This window comes from Ictidomys tridecemlineatus, chromosome 1 (genome assembly GCF_052094955.1).
Source record: "Ictidomys tridecemlineatus isolate mIctTri1 chromosome 1, mIctTri1.hap1, whole genome shotgun sequence".
Lineage (NCBI taxonomy): Eukaryota > Metazoa > Chordata > Mammalia > Rodentia > Sciuridae > Ictidomys > Ictidomys tridecemlineatus.
In genome coordinates, this window is record NC_135477.1 from 199,055,904 (window position 1) to 199,071,113 (window position 15,210).

Below are 15,210 nucleotides of genomic sequence, written 5' to 3' on the forward strand. Positions count from 1 at the left end.
CCCAGACACCCCCCTCCCAATTCAGCATCCTCCGGATTCGGTAAATCTTCCCTAAATCATACAGATCACGTCTGTGTGGGCAGCACACATGTGAAGTGCGGATTCTGGAGTGACATGAACCTGGGCTCCAGCTTCCCGTGCCTTCCTTCAACCTTCAGGGCCTGGACACTTGACCTCTGTGAGCACTGGTCTCCTCATCTCTGCAGTGGAGGTAGAAACAGAGAGTCCCGCAGTTCATCATCAGAACGCAGGATTTACCTTCAACGCAAAATTACTCAGGATATAAGAAAACTAGCCAAAGAGGAAACAGAGCAAATGATTAAACCGGCAGTTGACGCCTGAGTGAGGAGACAAAACAAATTGACTCACAGGAGGTGGGGGGAGGCCTGGCTGACCAACAGGGATAAACCCCACATGGGCAGATCAATCTCAGAAAGGCTTTCCTGCCCAGGAAAGCTAAGGGAGATGTGGAAACTCCAGGTACATCCCTTAAAATAACCAATAGGGGACAGTAAAACCTAGGTGACATTCAGGAAGACTGTGCACCCCATAGTTCTCAGACTGAGGAGCCGGGGAGGGCTCTTGCACCTCAAGGAGACAAAATACTGGTTGGAACAGTCAGGGGTGTGCCTGCGCCCCCAGACACCCAGGCTTGCAGGACTGTCAGTAAAGCCTCACTGTTTGTGATACTTTGTGTCTCTTGGTCCGTTGTTTGGGTTTGGACAGGAGAGCATGTTTCTCATAGAGGCACAATTCCTGTTATCCAAAGGGGTTAGTGTGACCTCTACTTGAAATAGCAAGTTTTCTATGTTGCTTTTTGTCTCTGGCCACATGATCTCAGAACTTTGCTGAAAAGAAGATCATCACCAGATACAGCCCCTTGACCTTGGACCTCCAGAACCATGAGGCAAAATTAAACCTCTTCTCTGTATAAAGTTACCTGGCCTCAGGTCTTTCATTATTGTAACTAGAAGACAAACCAAGAGCAGGGGAGAGACAATATAATCAGAGAAGGGTGAGAAGATTGTGTGTGAGAGAGTGGTCTCTTACTACTGACAGCCCATTCCTCTCAACAATGGGATGTAAGCAAGAAGCCTTGGCCTATGAACAGGAGATCACATAATCCACTCCACCTGCTCCTGGAGGAAGCACATACCCTTGATTCCCACTGAGATAGAAGTCATATTTTACCAGCTGAATGGGCAGCAATCACTTCCAAGAGTCTGTAACAGTCTAGTGATAAACATCAATAAAGCACTAAAAAATTGCTCGAGCTAAACTTCATGAGTATTTGGGGAAAGCGTGTGAGAGTCTCAGAATCTCTCATCTATGTTCCTCGCATCTCCTTGGTGCCAGGACCTTGGCTGCAAAAGGAGTTCCAGTCTTTCATTCTTTTTAGGTTTGTTAGTTCCTCACATGAGTGAATTTCTCTGTAGACCTTTGAGATATTTAAGAGAAAAAGAGGACACATCTTTATCTGCAGAAGGTAATAATCATACAATCTCATTGGTATGTTTAAAATGGCCAATGTGCAGTCTAACAGTGGGGAGAGAAGAGCCCACCCCAGAGATCAGCAGGGCGCACTCAGGGTGAAGTTGAGGAGCACCAAAGAAAGCAGCCGGAGAGCCCTGCTCAGAGGCAAGATGGCACCCTGTGCTTGCTTCAGGTGGGATGACTGACTGTGGGGTTCAGGTACTGTGAACACAGTATCACATGAACTCATGCACAAGAAATGTGTGGGTGCCCAGTACCTATGAGGCTTTACAGAGTCAGGCTCCAAAACTCACTTAAAATGTTCAACATCTCTAGCAAGTAGAGAAACACAAATTAAAGCCACACTGAGATTTCATCTCACTCCAGTCAGAATGGAGATTATCAAGAACACAAGCAATAAATTTTGGCAAGGATGTGGGGGAAAAGGTACTCTCATACACAGCTGGTGGGACTGCAACCTGGTGCAACAACTCTGGAAAGCAGTATGTAGATTCCTTAGAAAACTTGGAAAGAAACCACCATTTGACCCACTCCTCGGTCTATACCCAAAGGACCTAAAATCAGCATACTACAGTGATGCAGTCACATCAATGTTTAGAGTGGCTCAATTCACAATAGCTAAGCTATGGAACCAACCTAGGTGTCCATCAATGGATGAATGGATAAACAAAGTGTGGTACATATACACAATGGAGTATTACTTAGCCATAAAGAAGAATGAAATGATGGCATTTGCTGGTAAATAGATGGAGCTGGAGAATATCATGCTAAGTGAAATAAGCCAATCCCCCAAAAAAAGGTTGAAAGTTTTTTTCTGATATGTGGAAGGTAAACCACAATAAAGGGCAGGGAAAATAGAAGTCTGTAGATTAGACAAAGGGGAGTGGAGGTAAGGGAAGGGCGCCGGAAAAGGAAAGGCAGTGGGATGGGTGTGACATGATTCTCCTGTGTTCGTGTATGAAATCACCACTGTGGACTCCACTGTCACACACATCCACAAGAAGGGGTCCTAACTAGAATACGATACATTCCATGCTTGTATAATTATGCAGAATGGATTCTGCTGTTGTGTTTAACTAAAAAGAACCAATTTTTTTTAAAGAGCAGCCTTCCCATGATCCCCTGAGAGTGAAGACTGAGTAGGTCTAGACCCACATCCCCGACTGTACAGCCCCCATCTTCCACAGCAGTGTTGTCCTCTTTGGGCCCCACGGAGTGGCCAGAGGCTGTACTCAGCATCTGTTTTTGAAGCAGCTGCCTGGTGCCAGGCTCAGTGGCAAGTGACTAGGATGCACTGAGGAGCCAGACAGATAGTGTCCTGCCCCATTGGAGGGCTGAGGGGAGGAGGGAACAGCCAGTCCACCAGCAGCAGGGCCACTAGATGCCGACCACAGAAGAGAGCCGAGCAGGGAGCCCTGCATCTCAGGAGAGGGCCACACCAAGCTCCTGCTGCGCCTTCGCTCTGGCACATCCGTGTTGCCATCTGTGCACTCCCCCAGCCATGCTTGCTCCCCAGGTGACAGGGAGGAGCTGGACCTGGGGGTGACCACTGGACAAGTGTGCTTCCCTGGGAACTTGGAGCTCATCAGCTAACCAAGGAACCAGCTCCCAGAGCGTTTCCTTCTCAGCATTGTTAAATAACCAAAGACAGTACTGGTGCAACTTCCCCATCCTCCTATGGAATTAGGGAACAAACAAGCAAGAATTTAACTTAGATATAAAAATTAAAACAACCCAAAAAGAGCTGGCCCACGGTGCTGTCATCTCCCACTTTATCAAGAAAAAAGAATTTTGAAATACTTCAAAGCTCTTTTTCTCTAATAAATAGCCTTATACCCCCACATAGAACGAAGGACAAAACCCATGCAGTCATCTCAACAGACACAGAAACAAACAAACAGGATTGGAAGAAAAATTCCTCACACTCAATGAAAGTCATGTGCAGAGCAACAGAAACTGCTAGAGCTAAACTTACTGGAGCCAGGAGAACGTCCTCTCCCCAGGATCAGGGCTGAGGGAGGACACCCACTCATGCACTTGGTCAAGGCTTTGTGAGGGATTCTTTAAAGGCAAGCCTAGCAGGGTGATTAAGCAAGAAAATAAGCCACCAAGACAAGAAAGGCAGAAATAAAGCTCTCTTTACAGAGAACAAGGGCTCCAGGATAATTCAACATGGAAGGAATGTCTTCAATGACACAAAACAAATGGTGCTGAGATGACTGGAAATTCCATGCTAAACAGAAAAATTTAGACCCTTACCTCACATTCACGAAAATTGACTCAAAAAATGGATCACAGACCTAAATGTACCAGCTGAACTATTTAGAAAATTTAGAAAAATATGTGAGAAAAATCTTGTGAACGTGGATGAGGCAATTATTTCTTAGGTTTTACAGCAAAAGCTTAATTCATATAAGAAAAAATTATACATTGGATCTCACCAAGTGAAAATTTTATGCTCTTCAAAAGATGAAAGATCATGAAAGACCGGTCAAAGTCTGGGATGAAGTCTCTCAAATCATACCTGATAATGTCAATCACAAGCATTTTAAAAAATTTGTAATGGGCAAAAAATTTGAGCAGCACTCTACCAAATATCTGTAGATGTAAAATAGCATGTGGGAAGACATTCCACAGCACTAATCATTCCGGAAATACAAACTAAAACCAATATGGCTCACCTCTCTGAATCCATCAGAATAGCAAAAATTAACAGGATGATGACACCAAGTGCTGGCACAACTGTGGAGGTAACAGGACTCTCAGACACCCATGGCAGGAAAGCAAATGCCACACCCACTTCAGGAAACAATTTGGCAGCTTCCTAAGAAGTTCAACATGTGCTCCTGTGTATTGTGAGACTCTTCTATTCCTAGAGAAATGACTGCTTGAAGTGACAGAAATGACAAACAAAAGCTTGCATGAATGCTCCCAGCAGCATTAGCCCAACCAGGAGCAACCCAAATGTCCATCCACGGGGACAAACTGTGATATATTCACAAAGTAGAATGCAGCTCAGCAGTTAAAGAAGAATTATGGAGACACATACCAGCAAGGATACATCTCAAGTTAATTACACTGAGGAAAAAAAGAGAGAGAGATAAGCGGGGCAATGAAGACGGAGATAACAAACATACTTTATTGTTTCATTTATATGAAACTCCAGAAAATAAAAATTAACTGTCAGGGAGTGATTACACGGGACAAATGGAGAGGGGCAAGAGAGAAGGGATTATAAAGAAGCAAGAAGAAAGATCAAAGGATAAAGATATCACTGCCCCAATTTGGGTGGTGTTTTTGCACCCACAAAACCATCAAAATGTACCAAACTCTCCATTTAAACATGGGCAGCTCATTGAGTGTCAGCTGTGTGGTCATGAAGCTGTTAGAAAGAAAAATGGCAGAGGGAGGCTGCAGCCTCAACACATGGCCTCTGTGCCTGGACCCATGCCTACCTGTGTCTGGGTCTCACTGCTCTGTGATCCAGTTAATTTACGAACTTTGTTTAGCTCCTCTGAGTTTCTTCTGGAAGCTCAGTGAAGCCGACAAACCCTCCCTACCACCAAAGCTACATGATGGGGGTTTAGATTGTGAATCAAGAACCAAAGCACAATGGAGGGCTCCCTTCCCTTGTACTGAACAAAGAATAAATATGTCCCCAGGAGACACCAGAAACTAGGGATTGTACCTGACCAGGCCTGAAATCTGTAGCACAGTCACAGCCCCACATCTCCAGCAAACCCCAACCCTGTAGCAAGCAGGGCCTGGCCAGGGAAGAGCAGATGAGGGTCCCCAGGAGGAGGAGGGGGTACGGGCATGCGTCTTGGCAAGTGAAGGCAGAGGTGTGCAGGTTCATGCGGGATTGTCCAAGATCTCCTTGAATTATGCAGAAACAATTCCAGGATGTTAGTTCTTAATTAGAGATGCCAAAGACGAGAAGAACAAATGATCTAATTAATATTGAAATCATAATGAAGCTGACAGGAACAAAATGTTGAGAAGGCAGCAGTGCCCATCCCTGGCCAACAGGAAATATATGACACATCTCCAATTAGAATGGAACAATGAAAGTCCAAATTACCAGCATAAAGAAGGACAAAATTAGGCAATAACATCCAAACAGCCTGAGGACTTCTTCTGAGCTGCATGGCTCCTGGCAGTGCATGAAGGAGGGAAATTCATGCCAGAAATAGAGTATCCGTGGATCTGGGAGGAATTTTTGTGAATCATTGCTAAACGAGAAAGGATGGCCTGCAACCTCTTTTGGAATTTTTCTCTGTGTTCTTCCAAGTAAAATTAGCATTAGCCAGGGGTCATTGGATCAGGCTTTCTTTTATCTGCAACAACAACAGAAACAATCCACATCAACCCAGGCATACAACTTAGCTCTGCCTGAGCCCAAGACCTGCTGCCCTGACCAGAACCCCTCACATCTGAACCCGAAGGGTGAGGGGCCTGTCAGTGATGTCATGTCTGTAAGGGCTCCCATGTGAACACACCATCATCCAGACCGTCCTGTCTGAAACTCCAGCCTCTTGGAGAAACTCCTCACAGCCCTCATAAGGATACAGTGATCCCAAAAGTGAGGCTGCTCTCCAAGGTGCTGACTGAGTCCTCCAGGCTGTCTGGTGACCAGCAGCCCACAGGCTGCTCAGCAGCAGACTTTGTTTCTTCTGACACCCGATGTCTGACCTGACCCCTCCCAGGTCACCTGTGGAGATGAGACCCTTCCTGGGCAGGTAAGGCTCTCACATGTTAGTGCTCTACTATTGGCCCTTTAACATCTCCTTATTATGAGTCCAGCTGATACCTAAAGGCCAGACACTTACTCACAGCAGCCACAGGCTGGAGGCACAATTTCGAGATCCACATAAACTTATATTTATTTCTCTGGGAGCATGCACAAGTTCATCTCCTGCTGAGAAACTCGACTGGCCTCGGTGGCTCTGGAAGCCACAATCCACTGACCCAAGACAACTGCAAGTGCAAAAAAACACAACCTTGTTTGGAACAAGGGGTTGACAGAGGTAAACTTTAAGGATCTCAAGAAGAAATCATCCTGAATTAAGGTAACCCCAAATGCAATGACAAGCACCAGTATGATAAAGGAAGGTCATTCAGAGACACAGGTAAGAGGTGAGAAGAGAAGTAGAGATTAAAGTGAGGAGGCCATAATCCCAGGAATGCCCAGAGCCCCCAGAAGCTGTGCAAGGCAAGGATGGACCCTCTCTAGAGTCACTGGGGGGAGTGGGGCTGTCAATGCCCTAATTTTAGACTTCCAGCCTCCAAGAGAACAATTTCCATGTGTTAAGTCACCGCATTTGTATAACCTGTGACAACAGCCCTAGGAACGCAACATGTGTAGCAAAGGAATGTCACAGATGCCTTTAAGGACCTAGACTGGGGTGGTTGTTGGGCAGGTCTTCGTGAGGGGTAGAGGAGGGCTGCAGTTAGAGAAGAGGACGTGGTGATGGGATCAGGGGCCATGGGGAGAGGTGAAGGTGTCACTGCTGACTTTGAGATGGAGGAGGACATGAGCTAGGAAGGCAGCCTGCCTCTGAAGCTGGAGAAGGAGGTGGCTCTACCAGCCTCTCACAGGCTTCCCACCTCCAGAACCATGGGCAGCCACCAAGTTCATGGTGACCTGCTACAGCAACCACAGGGACTAACACACAAACCTTCCAGGTGCTGTGGGCGGAAACAGGTCCTTTGTAGATCCAGAGTAAGCCATCATCAAGTGACTCCCTGACTGTCCCTGCCACCTCACCCACACAGTGTGGTATATGACATTAGAGTGACACTCAGGATGCGTGGGTCTGAGGGTCCTGGAAGGGATCTACCCCCATATCCACTAGAGTGCAAGGAGTGGCATTGCCCTTCTACTTGCTGTTTCCTCGTGTGCAAACTCCAGGCCCTGATAGTTCCTAGCTTAAAGGTCCGTGTGACAATAAAGTGAAACAACAGTACTAATGTCCTTATTGTGGTAGTACCTGGCACTTAATAAATGCTCAACCAGTTGTGCCCCTTTAATACTCACGTGCTGTTGAAAACTGCTAAGGGAACACGTCACATGCACTCCACCTTGGTAGCTCCTGGGGCTCTATACGCACTGCCCTCCACAAGCAGATGATCAAGACGTGTTACAGAATGGAATATCCTCAAGAGGGCAGAATAAGGTGGACCACAGGCCAGGCCCACATGTCCACTATCACCAAGTCCTATGGCTTTAGAGCTCTCTCCACCTCTCTTTGAAGATTTCCAGTAACAGGAAATTCAGTGGAGATGTCCACAAAGACAAGAAAGCCACTCATGCATGGTATCTCCTCCCACCTCCAGGAATCCCTAGCATTCATTTGTTTGAATATGTAACCAACATTTACTTGTTCCAGACACTGTGCTCAGGGCTGGGAACAGCATAGACACAGCCATAGATACTGCGGCCCTACAACCAAGTAGAGGTTAAGATTTGTAGACGTGATCATGGATATGCGTATGCGCGTGGATCTAAATTTGTACATCTATCAGTGCAACATTGACATATGATGGCTCAAACACTTTGTGACTTCCTTTAGTTGTACATTCTCATTCAATTATTCCCCAAATTCACGCTGGGACTTCATCACACAGTTCTAACAAACAGAAATCCAATTACACATACTCAGAATAGCTGGGCTGCCACCGGATGAAACCTCCACCAGGAGACACAGAGAGTAAAAGGCGGCTGCCCAAGGCCAGCTTACCTGAGCACACACCCTCCACACCATTTCCTTTAAACTAACCCTTGTCCTATGCCTGTGGCTTAAAGCAAGGAAAACATTTTTTTAATCAACTGTCTTTTGAACTTCCAAAAGGCCAGGTCTCCTCTAATGGGCTTTCCAGGACTATTTTGATTGTGGTTCTTTCTACCTGACACAATGACATTAAAACAAATCTCTATAGAAGGTAACTTTCCACCATATCGTTATCATCCCCATTTGTAGATAAGGATCTGAGTTCACAGAAGTTTAGCGATTTGCCCAAGGTCCGGTGGTAAGGAAGGTGGAGTTAAGATCTGAACCTCATCTGTCTGAATGCTTAACCAAAGAACTCACCACCTCTGCAGTCCTTCCTTTACTTTGAACTGAAAATGGTCCTTTTTAACTGCCACTTTAGGAATACAAAAAGCACAAATCTCCCTCTTCCACATGATGGCCCTTGAAAGACATAAAAGCGCTGTCACCACCTCACCCTGGGGCCTCTTCTTCTCATCACCAGGCTAAACAGTCGCCCTTGCTGTAGTCTTTCCTCCTGTGATTTGATTTCAAGAACCCTTGGCGACCCAGACATTCTTTGGCAGAACACAATCCAATTTTCCGGTGCCCTCTTAGGGCCTGAAGAATGACAGAATGAAGTAGATCATTTGTTGCTCCTTTCTCTTTTTTGAGACCACAGTATGAGAAAAAAAACTCACTTTCATCTAAAATCTAAGATCGGAAAGCCAGCCTCGTAAGTATGACTTGAGGTGGCAAATGTCCTTCCACCTCCTTGGGGGAGACAAGAGGGAGTAGTGGGGACTGTGGTGAGCTGCGAGGTGCAAGCCTTACACAAAAGGTCTCCTCTACTCAACTCCAGGTGCAGCCCACATGGGCCCAAGGCCCAGGACCACATTATCTCATGATTTTTCATCAGAAACTGGAAATCCAAATTTCTGTGCCAATTTGTCCACTTTTACATGACCACAACAATTAAAGAATAAAAGCCAGCCAGCCACGTGTACGTATACAATGCACGTACACACAGGTGTGCACGCACACACACACTCTCAAGCTGCATCCCCTACTTTTTTTTTATTTTTAACTTCAGAGTAATTTGTGACTTAAAATTTGACATTTATCCCCTCCAATCTTGCCCAATTAGGGTCAGGTTCCAGATATTTAAAATATTTATGCCTTTAGATTCTGTCCTTCGAAAGTCATTTCATCCCAGGTTGAAGAAGCTAATTTGTGCATTGCCATAATTTGCATCTTCCTGAATTCCCACTTCCTTGCCATCTCAATCCCAGACTCAGGCCACTGAACCCCCAGTGCATGCAGATCTTTAAGGACCAAGTAAACTCATCCTTAGGGCTTTATTGTGTTCCCTGTGCTGTGAAGGAGTGGCTGAGCAGCAGCCGCACAGATGGAGGGGCTCTCCTGAGGGTACTAACAAATGTGCCAATGTCCAGGGCTGTCCCTGGTTTCAGGCTGAGGCCAGCACAGGGCTCTGTGGACACTTCCATCCATCTTAGAATCATGGCAAAATTAACTGCAAACATTAAGAGTGAAGCCACAGAGTGTGAATCCCAGCTATCTAATTAAGTCTGGCCCACTGACATGGGCAGCAAGGACAGCCAGAGGACCTGTCCTACTGCAGGGCTGAGCTTGGTGATCTGTGGGCTCCATTTCACACCTAGAAGAGTAAACAATCATTTGCTAAAGAACTTGCTTTTTCATGAGGCTGCATTAGGCAAAATCTGTCCTCTTCCAAAACTGTATCTATCAGGAGGGACAGAGGATATTTTGGGTGGGATCCATGAACTTGAACTTGAACTGGCCTCCCTTGAGTGGAGCTCTCCAGGCAGCAGAACAAGGATCCTGTGTGGGGCACCACAGGAGGCTCTCAGGAGGGGACTGAGGGCTTAAGGAACCCACTGAGGGAAGTCACTTGTCTGGGCCAATGATGGCATAAGCACAGGGAGCCATCTCCATTTGCCAGTGTCTGCTCCTGCTTTCTGGAAGGAGGGTTAGGGTGAGGAGTGTGTGTGGCCAAAGGCACATTGACCATGTTTTCATCCATGCACATGATCTACTGTGAGCACTTGGTCCCCTGAGCTGAAAAGGTAAAGCCTGGGCTTGTTCCAACTCCAGGCACCAGGCAGGGCCATGTGTCCAGGTCTTAAGCTGGTCCAGCCTTCTTCTCATGGAGAATTAACGTTCCAAGCCCAGGAAACCACCGGCACCAAGGTTTAGTTTCCTACAGACTCCTTGTTTTTCACTAGATCTCACAAATACACCATTTCTTCTTTACTAAACTGTCACTAGACCAAGACACAGCCTCCTGCAGGTCGCACTGAGGAGAAATAAACCCCTCCACGACCCTTTCTCTTTGGGGAATCCCAGAAGGCCTTCCTGTTGGCCATGAACAGTTTTGCTGAACGTCTGAACCAGAGCTGGGAGAAGGTGAGGAAGGGAGGGCTGGGCATTGATGTCTTCTCCTAAAACATGGGGACAGAGTTGACTCCAGGCCTCTCTCAGCACTCGGAGGAGGAAGGATCATCCTCAAGACTGAAGTCCCTTCTCCCCAGGTCTTTGCTGCAAAAAGAAGCAGCAACCAACGTACTCAGAAAAAATGGGCAGAAACACCTGATTTAGCAGTTTAAGGAGAACCCTGTGAAGACCGTGGAAAACTGAAAACATGGGCTGCTTCCCGGCAGAATTTGGAGTCAGAAGTGTAGCTAATTAGAATGAAGCACACAGTAAAAATGTCCCTTGGACAGACTCCCCAACTGAGCTATATGCCTCAGGTTATATTCAAATTAAGGCAGGTAGCACAGGATGAGCTATTAAAAAATTTAATAGTCACTAATTTTAATGTTACTAACAAAAATTTAGTACATCAGGCTCATGAGTTTTATTATCCTGTAATGAGACCAAATCTGTTTTTAAGTTTGAAACAGGGAGGCATTTATTAACACCACACGCCAACCAGCAGGGACAACCAGCCACTCCAAAACAGCGAGGCAGTTAAAGAATATACATTTAGTAAATAAAAAGATTGGGCGCAGAAAGTTGGTACCAATTGAGATGGTATGGGGACTGTTGATGCTAAGAGAACAGCACCCTACGAAGAAAGAGAGAGAGGATGGGGAGGGAGATAGAACTGAGCGTGGGCACAGATTTGCCCTTGAGATTCAGGCTTGGCAGAGGGGAGCAGCTTGGCCACCCACAGATGCTGTCTGACCCAGGTGTCTCTGATTCAGCCGTTTGCTGCTTAGTGAGGTCACTCTGGTCCACAACCCTAGGAGCACAGGGTGCTTACCAGATATCCAGACTAGTACATAGTGAGCCATGAAAGCCACGTGCACTTGGGAGACAGGCAGATGAAGCCATCACGTACCTTCACGATGTCCTCATTGGCCGACCTGCACTCCACAGCCTCTGACACATCCACCATGGAACCGTCCTCTTGAACCCCCACGACTTTGACAGAGACCGAAACGGGCTTTCCCGTGAGAATGGCAGTGTTGAAAACCTCCGTGTCCTGAAAGAGAGAAGAGGTGCTGGTGAGGGAGCTTGGATCCCAGGGAGCGGGGTGAGACAGGCCAGCACCACCTCTGCCCTAAGAGCCTTCAGGGATGCAGCCATGTGAGGGTGGGGTACAGCCAGACTGATGGCCACACCCCGCAGCCGGACCCTCTCCTGGCACCCAGCCTCTCGGGGAGCACCGAGCTGCTCCCTCCTCCACCTCCTCCCCCACCCCGCACCTCCTGCATCTGTCGGGCTCACACCCGGCACAGGATTTCTCCCCAGCATTCTCCAGGGCTCATTCTGAGGGTCCTTTGGGCAGTGACTACCTGTTCTGGGCTTAGTACACACTTAGTACACAGGGAGCACATGCTTCATTTTTGTTTGAAATGAAGAAAGACAACAGCACAAAGAGCAAAGGAGAACTCGTCACATCATAAACCTCTGCACACCTGGGCTGGGCACCGTGGCCCCTCCCTCACCTCTTGGGACCCCAGAGATTCCCCTGCAAACCCTGATGACCCCTGGGGGCTCATGGGTTCTGTCTTCCTAATTCATCTCCATCTGTCAACTTCCTGCTGTTGCCTCTCTTAGTTCCTCTGCCCTCCCAGTGCCTCTGGCCTGGACAGCTACACTGGCCCCAGGGTTCTCTCTGGGTCTCTCTTCACAGGGCTCAAGATCTCCAACCCAGACTATCTCTCTGCCAGATGAAAACTCCTGGAAATTGCCCCAATGTTCTTAAGGTAGGGTCCCACTCACTGAGGAGGGCCACCTGGGCCTTGCCCACCTCCCTGTCCTTCTCCTGTCCCCTTCTCTCTGTCCCCTGCACAATCCAGCCTTATCACAGTCTGGGCAGCTTCTGCCCCACGTTAGCTCCCATGCAGAGGTTCCCTGGTCTGAAAACGGGGACAAACAAGCCCCTACTCCACAGGGAGCTTATGGACATGAATAGGCCATCTGTGCCCACCTTGGGGCGGAAAGTGCCGTGAGCACAGCCCTCCATGCAGCTGCTACAGTAGAGCTCAGAATGTTCACTCAACAAATGAGCTAAAAAACCACCTCAAGGCTAATGCAGGGACCACGGTGGAGAAACTACTTCCACACCAGGCTGGAGAAGAAGGCCAAGCAGACAGGCCGCCATGGCCGCACAACTCAGCTCAGCAGTGAAAGTCCACAGCATCGGCTCAGCTCCCCAGGAGGGTCCAACAAGCCATCGCCCATCACTCCTCTCCTCAGTCCCTGCCTCAGCCCATGCACTAGGCAGGTCCCACACTCCGTGTCCTCAGTTGGCCCCCCACTCTCCATTCCAAACCTGGAGATGGGCAAGAGAGAGGGCGGGCCTTGAATGACAACCACAGCGGCCACTGAGACTGAGCTACTAGGAGGCGGGCGGTGTTCTAAATGACTGGCATGCAAATAATATCCTCTGTGCTTCCCCAACTACCCTCCCAATATAGTATGAGTTTTAGTACCATTTTAAACATGATTTGCTTTGCAGTGATATTAAACCTGCAAATAATAACTAATTTTCAAGAGAAAATATCAAATTTATAAGGAACACATGGGAAAGGTGGCGGCCCAATTCAACAGGGTGGTAAGTCAACCTTCTTGTTTTGACATGTGTTCTTTAATCGATGTGGGGTTTTTTGTTTGTTTGTTTGTTTGTTTGTTGCAAGGGATTCCACCCAGAGGTGCTTAACCACTGAGTCACATCCCCAGCCCTTTCTTTTTATTTTTTATTTTGAGACAGAGAGTTTCACTAGGCTGCCTCCAGTATCATTAAATTGCTGAGGCTGGCTTTGAACTTGTGATCCTCCTGCCTCAGCTTCCTGAGCCACAGGGATTGCAGGTGTGCGCCACCACACCCAGCTTGGGATGGGATCTTGAAAAAATAATTTCAAAATAATTTAAATAAGTTAAGCCTCTCTAAAATCCTAAAGCAGGTCCCTATGTACCCTTGGCACACTGAGAGAGCAATTACCACGTCCAATATTACATAAAACAATGATCTGGTTGTGGAAACTGCTAAACATCCACCACCAACCACAGAACAAGTCTTTTCTGCTCCATCTGCGGAAGCCCCAGGTCTGATGCCTAGAGAGCATCTCCACACTCCTCTGTGGAAGGCCCTTCCGTCCCATGAAGGCAACACCAAGGGCAAAGTCACAGTGAGGCCATCAGAAAACTCTCTTCTCCATAAAAGTCACAAGGAAACTGGCAAACACTGTCAAAATAACGTTTCCTGGGCTCTGGAGATACTCCAAACACTTTTATGACTGGGAGAGCATTTATATAAGAAATAGAGGGCCAGGTCCTGGTCAAACACAGAGACCTTGGTGGCATTTTAACTTGAGGCCACTCCCCCACTCTCCAGCTCTGTGATGGCTTTGAAGCATGACGCCACCTTCCCAGTAAAAACCAGCAGTGTGGGCACCACAGAGAGGAGAACCCCACTGGAGACCTTTCCCACCCGCATTCCCAAACCACCCATGGTACACACCTTGTCTGTGGGTTCCCTGGAGCACCCCACTGGCAAGGCTGTATGTAGCCTGGCTCTGGGATCATCTTCTCCCTGGAGATGTTTGTCAAAAGCAATTACAGGCGACTGTTCACCTACACAGCTCTCTGAGGCTTGGAGAGCACCTCATCAAATAGCTTAAAGGGGAGAGATGGGCAAGGAGATGTCCTAGGGCTTTGGAAGACTGCAGCATGTTCCTGGGAATGCATAAGTATGGCCATGCGCGTCCAAGAGCTGTGCACATGCCCAAAGTGAAGGTAAGTGCCAGGTTTCTAAGGAGATTCCATCACGGGCTGCCCCGCAATCTGGCCTGTCCAATGGAACGCCAATGAGTCATGAGAAGGATGAACTGACAGACCACAATAGGGACAGGCCTTAAAACATTACATTTAGAGAAATAAGCCCGGACACACATCTGCTGATTCCATGTGTGTGAAATGTCCGGAACAAACAGGATGTGGATCAGTGGCTGTGAAGGGAGCAGAGGATGAATGGCGTGGGGGTCGCTGGGCGGTATGGTCTGTGTGGTGGGAGTGACGTGAACATTCGAGAATTAGCACTGATGGTTGCAGAACCTTGTACACACACTGGAACCCACTGCATGATCTGAACACTGAGGCAACACTGTTCTGGGAACAGGCTCGTGCTTTGCCCAGGGTTAGGAGGAGTGGAGGGCTATGTACCAAGTGGACGTGGCCACTGTGACAGTTGTGCCAGTGGAAAAGGACCTGGCAGGATAGGGAACATGGTCAGTAGAGCGAGCCCAGTAGGCCTCAATGCCTTGTGAGCATTGCGGGCTCTCTCAGGATGAGGTGGTTCCACATGTCGTGGCCACAGAGGAATCCTCAGGCCTAGGCCCCAGCGGCCCTGAGTGCTCCAGATGGTCCTTCTTCCCCCTTCTTGTCACTCAGATGGCCAGGGTCTCTCAATGGCAGC

General features: G+C 47.8%; 1 pseudogene; it reads right to left on the minus strand.

Annotated features, from left to right (window-relative positions):
• LOC101960977 (transmembrane protein 132B-like) overlaps positions 1 to 12,897 on the minus strand; it is a 30,596-nt pseudogene extending 17,699 nt beyond the window's left edge.
• Between the last annotated feature and the right edge of the window lie 2,313 nt (positions 12,898 to 15,210).